We start from the raw sequence: 15,715 nt of genomic DNA, 5'->3' as shown, positions 1-15,715 counted from the left end.
TTTGCTTAAAGAAAAAAATCTAAGGAATGTTACTTGACATCAGAAAAAAGAATTCATCAGTATAAGCAGCTTCACAGATTCCCATATCCTATCTGATATAACATTCGTGATCAGAACTTTTTCTTTTCTATTTCTAATACTTGGATTACAGATGACCTCAGAAGCCAACCTTGGAAACTATTTTAAGAATAACACATTTCATCAGGACCGGGGGAATCTTATTCTCAATCATTATTCGCATGTCAAAACTGGTGTTGGAAAAATGGTGGTGGCAGAGGTAATACAAAAGGGAGAAATCTAATGCTACCATTGTGACTTACTTTTCACATATGGCTATCACAAAAGATTGGCTTCTAAACTCTTGGCATCTTCTCCGTTCTTATAAATAAGGGATGGCTTACCTCAAAATAACACTGAATTAAAATTGAACTGTGTCCAAAGAAGTCAAGTCAGCACAAATTATGAAAGCCCGGGGCTTGCTGAGTTCTCACAATTCCAAGCATTTGCCAAAGGCCCTCCCCCATTCCATGTCTGATTCTTTTGCAGCCACACCACCTATTTCTGGGGACTCCAGTAGCACCGTGGGCCGCAGTGGCACCCTGGCACAGTGCAGCCTGAGACTACTGAGATGCTGCGGGTCCCCGTTACCTCCCTCCCCACCAAGTGTGCGTAGGGACCAGCTCTCTCAGCCCCACTGATAATTTGTTTACTGTGCTCTAGTTGGGATTCTTGGCCAACTGGCAGCTCCCGGGGGAAAGAACCAGGGTGTCTTAAGTGCATTAAATCTTCATATTAGCCCCCTGGCTTGGTAAACCTTTATGTTGGCTTTGTTCTCTTTTTTTTCAAGCATGACAAACAAGTGGTTTTTCTTTTTCACTTTAATGATTCTTTAAACAAAAAGGGGTAGTTTAGGGCTTTCTCCAAGGATGATAGGTGTTTCTGTTTAATGAGGTTTTTATTATACTGTATTGGCTTCCCTGAAAAGAAATTACGAGCAGCAAACAGCTGATAATAGAACAAGACTGGAAGAAACAATAACCAAGAGGGGGAAAAATTAGTGTGGCAGCAGATGCACGCGTTGTAGCTGGGGATTAAATGCCACTTCCATTCTCCCTCGGCCACCATTGTGCTAGTAATAAAGTGAATGTGGGCACTTACGTGCCAGTTATGTGTGTGCGAAAGATATGGATATAGATATAGACTCAGCTAAACTGCCATCTGTGGAGGGAGAAGGCTGGTGCGCTCAGTCTAGACAAAGATGAGTGAAGCTTGGAGTGCGGGGTTTACAAGGGCTGGTCGGTTACCATGGAAACTAATTGGAGCTAATAAGTAAAGGGACATTTTAACTGTGGGAACAGAATAGGAGGGGCTATTTTTCAATATCACCGTTACCTACAATTAATCTTTCATTTTAGGAGTGTCCTGACTTAATTCCTATGATGAAGCTATTCACTCTGCTCAATGTGACTTTAAAATGCTGGATATCATCTTTTAGAATGTGCTGTATTTTACGTTTAGGTCTTTCAAGACAGAATCAATTTCACTTTTTTTTTTTTTTTTCCTTAAAAAATAAACTGTTTGCAGATGGCAAGGAGAAAGGAAGGGAGGTAATGGAAAATTCTTAACTTCTAAACTGACACTCGGCTGAGCACTGAAGCTGGCTGCGGGGAGAAGGGGAGCTGGGACCTTGTCCTGCAGCACCAGCTTCAGGTTTTTGTTTGAGTTGATTTTCCCTAACAAAAGCATTCAGAACAACAAGGAAATATGTGTCTTTGTGGTCTCATTTTACAATACTTTTGCAAGGTAGCATTTACTGCCACTGCACAGAGCAAGTATTAAGATCATAGCAAATGGTCAGTATCTATTGCATACTGAGATTTTTTTTTTATTTTAAAGCAAGTATTAAGTAGTGTAAATGGCTAAAGTTATCAATAAAAGAGAAGTAGTGACTGAGATTTAATGTAAAGATCTACAATTAAGAACAGAATAAAATGTTCATATTAAAAAGCACTTTAAACAGTAATTGTAGAACAGAGTCAGGCTCATTTGGGAAATGCTTTATAGATGGTGAGTTACAAGCACAGAGTTGATAAACGTATTGATTCTGCATCTTTATGGTTTCTTAGGTTTTACTTTTGTAACTCAATTTACAGTTTAAGAGAATGCAAACTACCTTAATAGTGTCTCTGGGGTCTTCAAAATCTATGCAGTTGAGGTAATCCAGATTTCCAGACATGGGTCTGGTTGGATTAACCAACCCCCCCCCCCAAGAAAAGGAAAAAAATGCCTTACAATAATTGGCACTATTAAAAATTTTATCGTGCCCAAGGGAAGTCTGAGCCCTGTCGTGCCACTTGCCATTGTGGAAAATGTTTGTGTTGATTATGTATCTGGATTTAGCTGATTAAGGGCAGTGGTTTAGTGATACACTATATATTGTGAAACAGGCACCTCATAATCACTTCTGAGAAGAAATTGAGCAAATGAATCAGAACTCCAACCTCTAATTCCCTTTTTTCTCTTTCTTCCTCATAGTCCAGTTATAGGCAAAATTCACTGCAGGAAAATTATATTTCTCTAATCCTGTGCTTCAGAATATTGCACCAGGAATAGTTTTTAAGTATCTTAACATAATATCCCATAAAAATCTGAAAAACACAAGCTAGTCAAGTCAATGTTGCTATATTTTGAAATAATTATCTTTGTGATACTGGCACTCCAAGCATTAGATCTCTATTTATAATCTAAGTTTTAATGCTTCAAGCAAGTTTAAGAGTGTGTGTGTGTGTGTGTGTGTGTGTGTGTGTTTAAGCAATCCCCCTCCCAGTTCAAAAAAATTCAAAAGGTGCAATACTTAAAATGCAGGCTTTCCACAGACACTGTCCCGGAAGTTGGTAATATTTAAAATTCCTATTTTTCTCTTTCAGATTATCAAAATTCCTTACTCATCTGATGGAATTTATTGAAATGGTGAGATTTTTAGCCGTTAATTGATTTTCAGATATCTTCTTAGAGTACTGTAACAAGTATAGGCATTTTCTGGTTTCAGACTGCTATCAAGGTAATTAGTTTTATAAAAGAGTTTGGAGCTAGGGACAAAAAAGCACGTAAGAATGAGGTATTGAAATGACCAAAAATTGAAAACATTTCAAAGCAAAATTGTTAATGAGCTGTTTGAGCTATATGGACATTATAAGTGCAATTAACTAGAAGCCAATAAAAATAATCAATGACAGAGTGCAGCCTTCTGGTACCAAGTGCTTTTACAAAGAGATGCCTGTGAAAGCAGCAAGTGATTAAAAAAGCCACCTTTCTCTATGGGAGTGTGTGCTATTTTACATGAGTAGAAACGAAAATGATTTTCATTGACTATTTCTCAACTTCAGCCTGTAGCAAACAGTGAAGAGCTGTATGTGGGAATAGAGAAGTTTCTGCTCTTAGCTGGGTTTCCCCCCCCCCACACACACACACCGCCTTTCCCTCCCAGGAATGTTGGAGGCAGCCACGATCTAATCAAAGGAAGGTAGGAGTTTAGATTTCAAAATGTAGATGTCACATTTCAGTGCAAACGACTCCTACATTAACACTTTAGCAGCATGTGAAGATGAATCTTTTATCTCCTATGGGGGGGAGGAGGGAAGTGTCTTGCTGAGAAGATTGCCCCCATAGATTGGCAGTAAAAGATTTTTAGTGTTTCTATGCATCCTACTGAGGGTCCCAGTCGTCCCGGGGGGAGCACAAGGCGTTGTGAAGAGTAACGCACAACTGGCCACCAGAATAATTCATTCTCTCCACCTTCCCCGTAGCACCTCCCACTTCTCTTTTTATAGCAGTCCTTTCTCTCCGAAAATCTCAGGTTACTTGACTGGGAGTTCTCAGACCTCCAGTTTCATTCCTGCCCTCAGCCTCCAATCCGTAAGAGACACCCAGCCCCAGCAATTGGATTGGGCAGCTTGTCTTGACACACCACTGTGCTGAGTGCTTGAGGACGTGTTTCAACAGATGGTTGGGGTTAGTGTGTGTCATCACATTCGAGTGGGGATTAAGAGGAGGAAGGCTGCCTTGCTGGAGCTGTGTGGTCTTCTCCAAGTGAGAGGTGCAGGCAATAGAACTACTTTGCTTTTGGAGGAAGAGGAGGAATTCATTTCCAGCAGCCACAAGAAAAGCAGGTTTTTTTTCAGGTAAAGTAAAAGACATTGAATGCTTCTCTCTCTCTCTGTCTGTCTCTCTCTCTCTCTCTCAGCATAGTTTTGAATGGAATGCTAGCACAGCACACTTGTCAAAGCCAGTTGATGCTGTCCTATCAATGCTGCTATTGTACGGCTGACAGATGACAGTGAACATAACTTGATGCTTGGCTGTCTTTGTAGAACTAACACTCCTCATGCTTTGCTTTTGAAGGTGTAGCTAAGAAAATGTCTTTCAGAGCCGTGTTTGTACCCTTTACTATCCCTGTTATATGCTCAAAACAGGAGGTATAAATTGTTCATAAAGGGTAAATAAGGCCAAGAAAGCATTGATTTTAGCTTTCAAAATTGGAATTCACTTTCAAACTGTTGCATTTTACTGAGTTGCTGGCAGAGATGAAAATGCTTTCTTAATAGATTTGTGCAAGGTAAATTTTTGTCCGACTTATGAGGGAGCAAAGTGTTTTTTTAAAAAATTCTCAGAGATTTTTGACTCTAAAGTTTGGAAACTCCTGTGAGAAGGGGCTACCCTCTGAGCAGCCGATAGGTCGGGTTTAAAACAAAAATGCTTAGAGCTGGAAGAAAAGCAGAGAAGGAGGAAGGAGGAAAAAACACTCTTTAACATAGCCCTCTTGCAGCTGCAGGGGGAGCAGATGGAGGTAATTCATTTGCAGATCTGTTTGTGAAAGTTTTACAAGTCATGGAAAACTAAAGTAGCATCTCTGTAATGGATCATTAAGAGTCACGACATTTATAGGTTTTAAACAGGCTATCTGAAGTGTTAATTAAATGTAAATAGATTTTCAGGTTTGGTTATAAACAAACAAACAAAAAAGGTTTTAATTATAAACTAGTCATTGGAAACTAATGGTCATCTGGTGCCTGAGTAACAAAATGAGTTGTCATCATATATGTGAGTAGCTGTTAACCACTCTGCCAAAAGCACCCACCAAAATTAAACTGAACTGAATATAACAGGAGGGTTGATATACTATGTTTAACTTGCAGTATAAAAAAAGGCCTTTCAAACTGATGCCCTATTCTCACAGGGATCAAAGCATAAAATTTTCATTTTTCAAATTGTTTAGCAAGATAGGTGAGTCAATACCGCCTTAACAGACTTGCCCTCCTCTACCAACGTTCATATACCTGTGGTGTGCAAGAATTCTTACTTCATTCAGTAGAGAAACCCAACACTGTCCTCACCCTTTGCAGGTGAGAGACTCTATGAATAACACTGTATACAAGCTGTTTTGAAATAGGAGCTGTTTAGTAGGTTGAATAACAGGATTTATGGCTAGTGCTTTTGTGATTTTGGTATTCAACTGCATAAAGATGCCTGTAAAATTCTGTTTCATGTTGCATTATATAGATTTTTGCAAGCTTACAACCGATGTTTTAAAAATCCTCTTTTTCAGAAAGTTAAGATTAAAACAATATTTTAGCATAGTGTTTAGTTGCTATTCGGAATGTTCTCTGGTTATAGTCTCAAAAATCTCCTTCAGGAAGAAAATATCCTCGTAAATAATCAGGCAGTTATTTCCGAGTGGGTATTATCTGATTCCCAATATTACATAACCAAAATAGGACTAAGTTCATAAGCTGAAGTCTTTTGGAATTCCAGTCATTCCATTTTGGCTTTACAATGGAACTGGGGCTTAAAAATATAGAGACAGAAAGGCAAACTAATATCTCGTGTTGTATCAGGATTAGAATGGTGCTAACTACCAATGCTGTTTTTCACTATCACAGAAATATTTCAGGAGAGAGTAAAGTGCCTCCCCACAGATTGGATTTTCCTCCTGAGATGGGCGGGATGGCATTCTAACAAAGGCGAGGTGCTTCTTTAGCGACAGGGACAGGAGCCCTATCAGCCTATGCCCCTGATGCTGCAGACCGATCACAGGGCTGCCTGCACAAGATTTTGACAATATGGGAGAATTTCTCCCCCCGCCCCCAAAATCAATTCCACAGGATGGAAACAAGAAAAGAAGGGTTGAGAAATAATAAATTCACACCTTGGAAAGGCAAAGTTGTGTTTTCGTCCCCGTAACAGGGTAACATGAAGTTACTCGCTTAAAAGACAGTGCCCACAGGGCAATCCCAGTTTCTTGTCAAAATCTAAATCTTACTGTTCCAGATGGTAAACATTCAGAGACATGTTTATGGTGACTTCTACATACCTCAGTTTGACATTTGGTTTCTTCCTGACAGCACTTGTGCTGGTCACACACATGAAGTTCCCATCAGTATTCGCACAGCTGTGAAACTGAGCACTCTGGACCTCCCCTCCCAGGGAAGCAAAAAGTGACTGGGGCTGGGGGATCTCCATTTGCACTGCTTTCTTTTCTAGAATATTATGAGCATACAAACGTTTTGGTTACATGCATTACTTTTGTACAGTTTGAGTCAAAGTTATAAGTGTGTCCGTCACCCACATAGTGTGGATTTGCACTGTTGATACATTCTCCTAGCTAGGTCTGAATTAAGGGGACAAATATTAGAGGTGAAATGTGATCTAAAAGCTGGATTCATGAAAGTTACAAAATTCATTTTTATGGTAGTGTGGAATCCTCAAATACATTAGTCCAGGTAATAACTAAACTTGTGGTCAGTTATGAGTGGGGACCTCATCAACGAGCTAAAAGGGCTCTATTTTCTCTGCTTCCTTCTAAGAAAATTTATGTGACTTTAGGTAGATTGTTGTGGCCATTTCCATTGTAATAGTAGAGACAAGTGGCACAACTGGGACACTTTCCAGTTTCTTTTCTAGTTATGTATCCATATAGCAATGGATAGGAGTTCAGTTCTTTCGCAATTCACCTTTAAAATGGGTTTATTCTTTTAAAATTTGTGAAGCAGGATTTCTGATACTGAGCTATATATAGTACTGACATTTCCCTGACCATTGCCACATGGACGAGGTCAACCGATGTGCCAGGTCAGGACATCTGGTTCTTTTTTCCCTGTGTAGCATTTTTGTGTGGAGAGCATGAAGTAAATTTAAGGGGATTAAAATTTTTAAAAGCTGATTCTAAATAGATTATTATTTTTATCATCATTATTGACTTTTGAGAAAAAGAGGGGCTCATGTATGAAATTAACCTCACACTTATATGGTAAATTCACCTTTCATTTAGGTTAGATCCAAGAAAAAAATTTTGAAAGAAGATGTTTTATGGAAGAAAATTTGTCCTGAAATATGTTTCCCATTTAAAATATTTCTGACTCTATCTTAATATGCTGGGGAGGAAGAGAACTAGTCCGTTGGCTTTTTTTTTCTCTCTAATATTCCTCTCTCCACTTCAGCGAATCTATCATCAAATTCTTTGAGTCCTCCCTTTAAAATGCCTCCCACATCTGGCCCACAGCTACTGTCCCAGCACAATGATCATCTCGCACATGGCCCTTTGCAACTGCCTCCTAAATGGTCCACTTGCCTCTGTTTCCCTCTTCTGTCCCCCACTTGCAGATTGAGCTGCCTAAAACATCACTTTCATCAAAGCACTTCACGTCTGAGAATTGCCACGTGGACCTTCATCACCCACAAAATGAAGTTCAGACTTCTCAGTCTGATGTGCTGGCCCCTGTTATTTGGTGCCAACTTTCCCACCATATCTCCCCACCAGATATCTACCCTTCCCTCCAGCTACCAAGGCCAGCTCCATGTCCCCACCTCCTAGTCTCTTCTCAGTCCTACCCATTCTCGTTTCTCTCTTGTCTACAAAATGAGAGTTGTCATCATGTGCACAGTTCCCACAGTTCCCCCTGGTTCAACCTCCGTAAGCCTGTGCGTAGAATGCCCCACCCACATAGTCTGCCCCCATCACCTCCGTATTCCTGTTCTTCACAGTCGCAGTGCAAGTTCTGCCTCCTCTGGGAAGCCTCCCCTGACTACCACCTCTTCCAGCAATATTTTTCTTCCCTTGATGATGATGATTAGTTATCTAGGCATTGCATCTTAGCACAATTCCCTTATTTTTTTAATCTTGCTTTATAATTTGCTTTTTTATACCTTGACTCCTCGAGTCCCTGCCCTCAGGGAGGGTGGCAGGGACTGGCCTAGTCCACTTTTGTGCCCCGAGGAAGACACTAATAAAGTGTGTTTGCTAACTCACCAGGACATTCAGAGATCCAAGGCACTTTCCAATCTCTAGATTCTCCATTTTAGGTTCATTAACTGGCTCACTGGCTCTAGTAGTTTTTTCCCCACTCATGACAGGAAATGAAAAAAAATGATGAAATTCAGTTGGTTTTGTTTTGGAGAACTTTAGGGAGAATGCCACTAAGATAGAATGTAAAATAATTGCCTTAAATTAAGCTTAAATATTATATGAAAAATCCCTGTGGAGTTCAGCATTTTCTATAACTGTGGTAGAAATTATGTCTATTGGCTGCCCTTCTATCATATAAAATCCCAAACTGGCTTCGGAGTAGGAGAGTGCAGGCTCTGGATTCAAAGAGACCTGTGTTCTAATGCAGGGACCACCTCTCACTGGCAGAGGAGCCTTGGAGAGGCAATTGACCCACCATTCTGAGTTTCAGCTCTTTTCTCCCTAAGGTGGAGATAGGCATACTTATCTGGGGGATGTTGTAAAGAAAATACATAAATCGCCTAGCTCGGGACATGTCCAGTATTGGATGTTCAGTAAATGGGAGGGAGAGAAGGGGGATAGGAGTGTGCATAGATACAGATCTAGGACGCAGGGCTGTGTTCCCTTTAGTCATGTCAATCATCAATCCTATCTATTTATGGTATGTCTTCCTTTAGCATTTTCTTTGACCAGCAAAGGCAGAAGGATGGGGTGGGGAGAGAGAGATGCTTTTGGCAGCTAGGGATTTGGAGCTACTGAGCTAATGGATCTACAGGGACAACAGGGACAGATGAATGCAGGTCGTGGGGAGTAACAGAGCCCCGGGTCCCTCACTAAGGCTGATAAAGAACAGGTACTGGCTCTCGGTGCTGTGGAGGAACAAAGGACCCAATCGATGGACCCCATTAGGGAGTTGGATTTGCCAAGGCTCACGTGCTCCTCTTACTTCCTCCGGGCACATTCTTTAGAAGGAAATAATAACTTGGCAAAATGCTGTGGAGAGTCAGGTCAAACTTCCAGAAGTAATTGATAAAGCAAGATCCCATTTATACAGAACAAGAGGCTTGGACCTTTGCCATCCTTCACCTCCAAACCAAATTTAACAAAAAAGCTGAAAGCAATCAGCTTGAGCCTCTTGCCCCTTCCCAAACTTTGTACCTAGCATCGAACACTGAACCTTCTGTTTGCCTTTTCCCCAGAAGGGCAGCTGATTAAGAAACTCTCTTACAAGGCACTGAATGCCACTTAGTAAATATGTCCTTGGACATCGGTCATTCAGTTCCAGTTTTCAGGATCTTGGGATAGATCAAAGGATATTCTTTCCAACCCTGTTCATCTGGTCTGCACCTGCAGACCAGGAAGAGGAAAGAAATTGCAACCCCTTAGGCCAAGGAGCAAGGCAGTATTTCTGGAGATCCCTTCCTAACAGACTGTCTATAGAATTTTCAAAGGGAAGCATTAACAGTCATGTTGCTTGATCTCGTCTTTAGCTGTAGCAGCTAAGCTAGTCCTCATTGCCCTCTCAATATATGGCCCACGTACACCTGTCTAATTGTGTACTAAACCTTTTTTAATTAAAAAGATGTAGCTCTCCACTTCACTCTCAAAGGTAAAATCTTTTCTTACACTGTTTTTGTTTTTTGTTTGTTTTTGTTTTACTACACAGGTACAAACCTGTAGGAAACTATTTCTACATTTTCTAAAATGTGAATCTAAGGGACTCGGACCTGCCACTGTTTAACTGTAGTGGGAAGGTTGATGTTAAACCACTGTGCTGAATAAATGAACAGATACTGCATTTCTGGATGGGAAGTCTTAATTGTAAAAGGTAGAGTCTCTCAAGATTAATCTACTAATTTCATGTCATACTAATCAAATTCTAACACAAAGCTAGAAGCTTGGTGGTGGCCGTGGAGTTTGGGAACTGGCAAGCGCCCAGATGGCTCTTGTGGAATGTAAAATAAAAAATATTCTACAGCTCATCTGGACAATAACTCATGAGCAAGCCTAGACACTTTTGTAAGAGAAGAGTATCATTGTAAAATTGGAACTTGTCTTATCACATATCCAAGCACGATATAAAGTGATAGCAATTGAATTGTCTGTTCCTAAGAAATTGACTCTGCTTTTCATCTCCTGTCATGTAGTTTTGCTTTATTTCTCTTAGTTTTAATCTATTCATTTGTTGGCATTGCCCAAGTCTTCAGCTGAGCTACAAACTGCTGTTGCTAGGTACTAGTTCTGTTGCTACAATTAACTGAAATCCTGAACTGGTCTTTTTTTTTGTCCTATGGTTTTCCCATCTGCAAATGGGGCTACGAATACATGCAACTTTTTCCATTTCGTAGACTGCAAAGAAGATCTAAGGCAAGTTTGTTTCAAGGACTCAGAAAAATCCTCCTATATCCCCTTGATGAAAGATGCCCAAATATTATCCAATCTAAGTGTCTTCCCATTTTTCTGAGTAATACTAGCACGTTGTTAATAACCAAAATGGAAATCTGAATTACAGAGAGTTCTGTTTATGGTCCAATTTTGTGGTATGGCATTTAAAACTCATAGGTAACACCTGCTATGTTAATATACATTGAAACTGAAGATTAGACTATTACAAGACATTAGCTATACCAGAGTCATGGTGAAAAAAGATTAATTGCATTCAGAGTGTACATTTATTGATACAACTTTAGAAGTGTGCACCTGTAGCTATTATCTTCAAACTCATATCACTAATACGGCTTGGCATGCTAATCACCTTTCTATACTATAACATGTCCTCTGAGTAGACTTCCTGCCAGTTGAAAGCTCCCCCCCCTTAACCTTCACCTGCCAATAATCAATCTTCTCTTGAATAGAATGTCCTAGCAAACAGATGTGCTTTAGAGTGCATCCAGAAATTCTTGAAACTTCAGCTTTTAACTTTCATCTTATAAAAAGTGCATCCCATAAAATAAAGGCCCCTACAAAACATGTTCTCCTTTTTTTCTTCTTGAGGGCTTCATGCTGGGAAAAGAAGGGAAGATGTTCTGAATGTAGTGTATGAATAGAAGCATAGGCTAAGTAATATTTTTTTATTTGGGACAACTAGAGGCTTCACGTGGGTTATTGTATTCTTTTTCATATATGATTATCTATATTTAGTAAAGGAAATGTAGGGAATGTACTCAGTATCAGACAGCTTAAATCTCTTTATTTTCTAGCTGTTCAGTTGACATTCTAAGAACAGCCATCTAAATAAAATCAGAGCCAAAAGGAACAGACGTAAGAAAGCTCCTACGTACTTGAGAGCTTCCTGTGTAGGTGTTTCTATCCTAGGTGCAGAGTGGAATACAAAATAATATAGGACACCATCCTTGCTCTGAAGGAATATCTAGGTTAGCTGTGAGGGGAAGACATGCACACACAAAGTTTTTCAGTAGTAATACAAAGTTGTGGTTCAGTGTCAATCATTAGTACTAGTTAAATAAGAGGGAGGTCCACGGAGCCCCCTGTGGGAGGAACTGAACCTGAGCTGGGCGGGACTTTGGGCGTCCACAGCAGGTGAATCAGAGCCGGGATTCATCTCCATCATTTACCAATTGTGTGGGCTCGAACAATTTTTTGTCCTTTTGCTCAGTTTCCTTCCTTGTAAAATGGGGATATGGCTATCACCAAGGGTTGTTATAAAGATTAAATGAGGTAATAAAATAAGATGCCTAACACCGAGCATAGGACACAGCGAGCACACAGAAGGAAGCCGCATTTTTTCCCCAGGTGGCAAAAGGAACCGCTCGAGCTGAGGCTTGGCGATAAACAGAGTATGTCATTTTCAAATACAAAAGAAAACCCCCAAAATGATATTTTTTAATCTGAGGATTTGCATAGACACAATTTGGAAATACAGTGAAGAGAGGCACTTAGGCAAAGAGGAGAAGGAGAACAGAGGAAAAGGGAAGACGAGGAGTGATAGAGGAACAGAAGAGACACCAGGAAGGAGGCGGAGGAGCGAGGTCATGGTCCTCCCGGCTCTTGCTCTGTGCAGGTGGCTGTAGGCAGCGCACCCTGTGGGCTAATCTGGCCGGACTCTGGAGTGTCTCGACATAACAGGTGCCTTAGGAAGTTTAAACAGTAGGTGTTTTAGGAATGGGGAGAGATCAAGAAAGGCATACAGTGAGAGAGCGAGAGAGCGAGAGAGAACAAAACATTTGGGAAGGTTCCCCAAGTCCAAATAAGTAAAAAAAAAAAAAAAAAAAAAAAAAGTGCTGTCTATTCCCATTGACGCAGTGAGAATGAGGGAAAAACGGTGGAAGAAACACTATGAAGAAATGAATACGCTTGGGACTATACTTGGGATGACTTTATAACACAAACACGGGTAAATAGATGTGTATACAAATGTTTAATAATATAATTTAAACTGATAAAATCTAATTCTCTGATTATTGATGGACATTAGACAGAATATACAGCTGTGATATTTTTAAAGACATATTCCTTAGATAAAAAGGATCTTTTCTCAGATTAAGAAAACGATTGGCCACGTAACGATCTAGTGTTTTTAACTTTGGGGAAGTAATGGATTTTCAAGTCAGAACGACAAACTACTTCTGCAAGACACCTATAATTCTCTTATTTCAACTAAGAGAATATTGGTGGAGAAGGACATAAAACTTCAAGAGAGTCTAGAGGCAAGAGGAGACGAAATATTTAAATTGCTGCTGCTCATAAACCTTCAGATTCTACCTTGGCGGAGGTTGATTGACATCCTTTCACAGAAAGTATGAATGACTTATTTTACAAATGATATACACACTCCCTTCTTCACTACAAAGACAAGTAATTCTTAATTTTAAGGTTTGGGAAAGGTTTCCCCAGCCACCTGCTTTTCTTTCTGTGCCTTCTTGCTTTGCCATTTTATTTTATTTTATTTTATTTGTTTCAACCATGTCAATTCCTCTTCAAGACAGAAGAGCCATTCTTTGTCAAGTCCTTGTACTAAATCAATGAACAGTTTTCAGGATTAAGGATAGTTTTATTAGAAGACTGTGTTTGCTATTTCAAACTCGTTCATTATATATTGGAGGCAGCAGGATTGAAAGAATAAAGACAAACACAGAGCTTGAGTTAGCAAGATTTGGAATTGAAATGTTGTCTTGTTACTAAAAATTTGTGGGAATAGCATTGACCGTGGAGACTTGACAGCATTTTGGTTCCTCAAAAGAGACTTGGGTTTCATTCAAGTTTTTAATGAAGACTTTGGCCTGTTCTATTTTCCCCAACCGAGTGTTCTGAACCATGTTCCCTGGTTCCTATGGGAGAGATGCCAGGGAAAGTATCAGCACCTGTAATCTATTTCTCACTCAGGGTTGCCAGGCATTAGGGACTAATTGACATGAGCCAGTTTATATTTGGAAGCCATTAATGGCTAGCAACTGAATTGTTGAGGCATACAGTGAAATGAACCAAAGATATAATATACAAGCACCACAGTTAGATCAATAAACATCATCTGCAGCAAGCACAAAAGTTGGGCTTAGCTGCCAAGCTTAACACTAGATCTCTTCATCTGGTACCCACTTAGGTCAATGGGCTACTGTCCTTGTATAGAGATTGGAGAATGGAACACGAGCTGATATTTCTAAACTTCTTAATTTCAGATTGTCTAAATTCAGTTTTTAATTCAGGATTCTGCTCAACATGTTAAGCTTCTAGACCTGTCTTGAATATACAAAGATCTCTTGAATTGGAGAAGTGTGGTCCTTGTACGAAATGAAAAATGAGTAAGTAGAGAAGTGCAAAAAAAGAATATCAATTCAGTCAAAGCATGTTCTGTTAAAGGCACTTTTTTGACACAAAAATAAGGACAGAAGACAAATAATAAATAAGCCACATGAAAAACTTCAAGGATAGCTATTATTATTCTCATTAGCCGTTTTGCTACAAAAATAACTATCTATTGATCTATCATTCTGGTTAACCACTACAGCAGTGTCAGAAGTGGAATTAGAGATATTCCTACAGTTCCTACAATTGCTTCTGTCATTGTAGGGACAATTTTGCCTAACTCCTTTGAAAGCTTAGAATACCCCATTGGACTGCATGGTTAGCTTTAGGTAAATTGTATTTCATGTTGGGCAAATAATAAATGAAAACATATATTTAATTTATCATATCCTTGATAACTTTTCAAGGCTTAGAAAACACTTAAGCATACTACTAGCAAAATAAATTTGCTGAATAATGGCAGTACTGTTATAGCTAGGAAAAAGAGGCAGGGTGGTGCAGTGGAAAAGACATTGGAAACTTGGCTTCCCGGATGTGGCTACTATTAATAGTGTGATTTTGAGCAAATTAGTTAACCTTCCAGAAGCATGCTATCATGGTTTTGCCTTTATTTTGCCATTCCCTCTATCTAGATTACATTATTTTCCTCCTTTACTGGCAAACTCTGCTCTTCCCTTAAGACAAGCCTAAATAAGTAAAGCATTCTCCTTGAAAGGAAAAAAGATGGTGAGAGGAAGGGGGATGGTGGGTGGGATTTAATACAGTTTTGCATCCACCTCATACTTCTAAATTGAGTTCTACACTCTCCCTTCATCTTACACACCACTGTTAAACTAATATTTTAGCACAGTTTCATCAGATCATTGCACTGCTCTAAAACAGCTATCTCCCAATTTTCCACAGTCTAAATGTATCCAGTCTAAATAAAGTACCAGGTTTTAAGGACCTCCATAATCCTGTCCACTATAACCATCCCATTTCCCCTAAACACTTTCTGCTCTTACTAAGGTGGTCCAACATGTCCTGAATTTATGTCTCTTGCTTCTGCTACAAAGCACTTGCTCATTCTCTGGCCTGGGGATACCTCCCTTCCTGAGTCTGCATGTCCAAATCCCACCCATCCTTGAACACACTCAAGCCCCATTACCTCCATGGAACTTTCTTTTTCCAGCTCTTCCAACCATCAATAATTTCTCTCTCATGTGTGTGCTCTTTTCATTTAAAGTCTTGTCATATAATTTTAGCTCTTCATTATGTACAATTTGGCATTTATTGCTATTCTTCATAGATTTCTTTAAATTGCTTTCTCTCTCGTACATTATTAGAAACACTAAGACAGAAGTTGAGTTTTAAGCCTCTGCATCTAACAAGCCTACCTTCAAGGTGATATGTCCAGTACATGCCACAGGCCTTCATAGTTAGAATCGTCAAGGACAGCCGAGATAGAAAGTGCCATTTTAGTCATTGAGAAATTTTAGGAAACTTAGCAGCAAATCCACAACTACACTAGGCATTCTTCGGACAAGGCACTATCTCAGGCACTCATTCTCTGGTTCAAAATTTTTTTTTTCCATCTTCTGTCCACATCACTCTCCAGGGCTGCATTTGAGCCAGCTGGACTCCATCCAGAAACAGATTCAAATAGACAATAGGCCAACTAGGATTCCCATT

General features: G+C 39.7%; 1 protein-coding gene across 20 annotated transcripts in view; it reads left to right on the top strand.

Annotated features, from left to right (window-relative positions):
• Positions 1–4,011: 4,011 nt before the first annotated feature.
• The window catches only part of SULF1 (sulfatase 1), a 164,550-nt gene continuing 152,846 nt past the window's right edge, over positions 4,012–15,715 (top strand). For all 20 annotated transcript variants that reach the window (XR_011233179.1, XR_011233178.1, XM_069466416.1 and 17 more), the window contains exon 1: positions 4,012–4,181. The gene's annotated coding sequence lies outside the window, so the exon portion shown is untranslated. The remainder of the gene's footprint in view (positions 4,182–15,715) is intronic.

The sequence above is a fragment of the Eulemur rufifrons genome, chromosome 3, assembly GCF_041146395.1.
Source record: "Eulemur rufifrons isolate Redbay chromosome 3, OSU_ERuf_1, whole genome shotgun sequence".
Taxonomy (NCBI): domain Eukaryota; kingdom Metazoa; phylum Chordata; class Mammalia; order Primates; family Lemuridae; genus Eulemur; species Eulemur rufifrons.
This window is presented reverse-complemented; position numbering and strand designations above follow the sequence as displayed.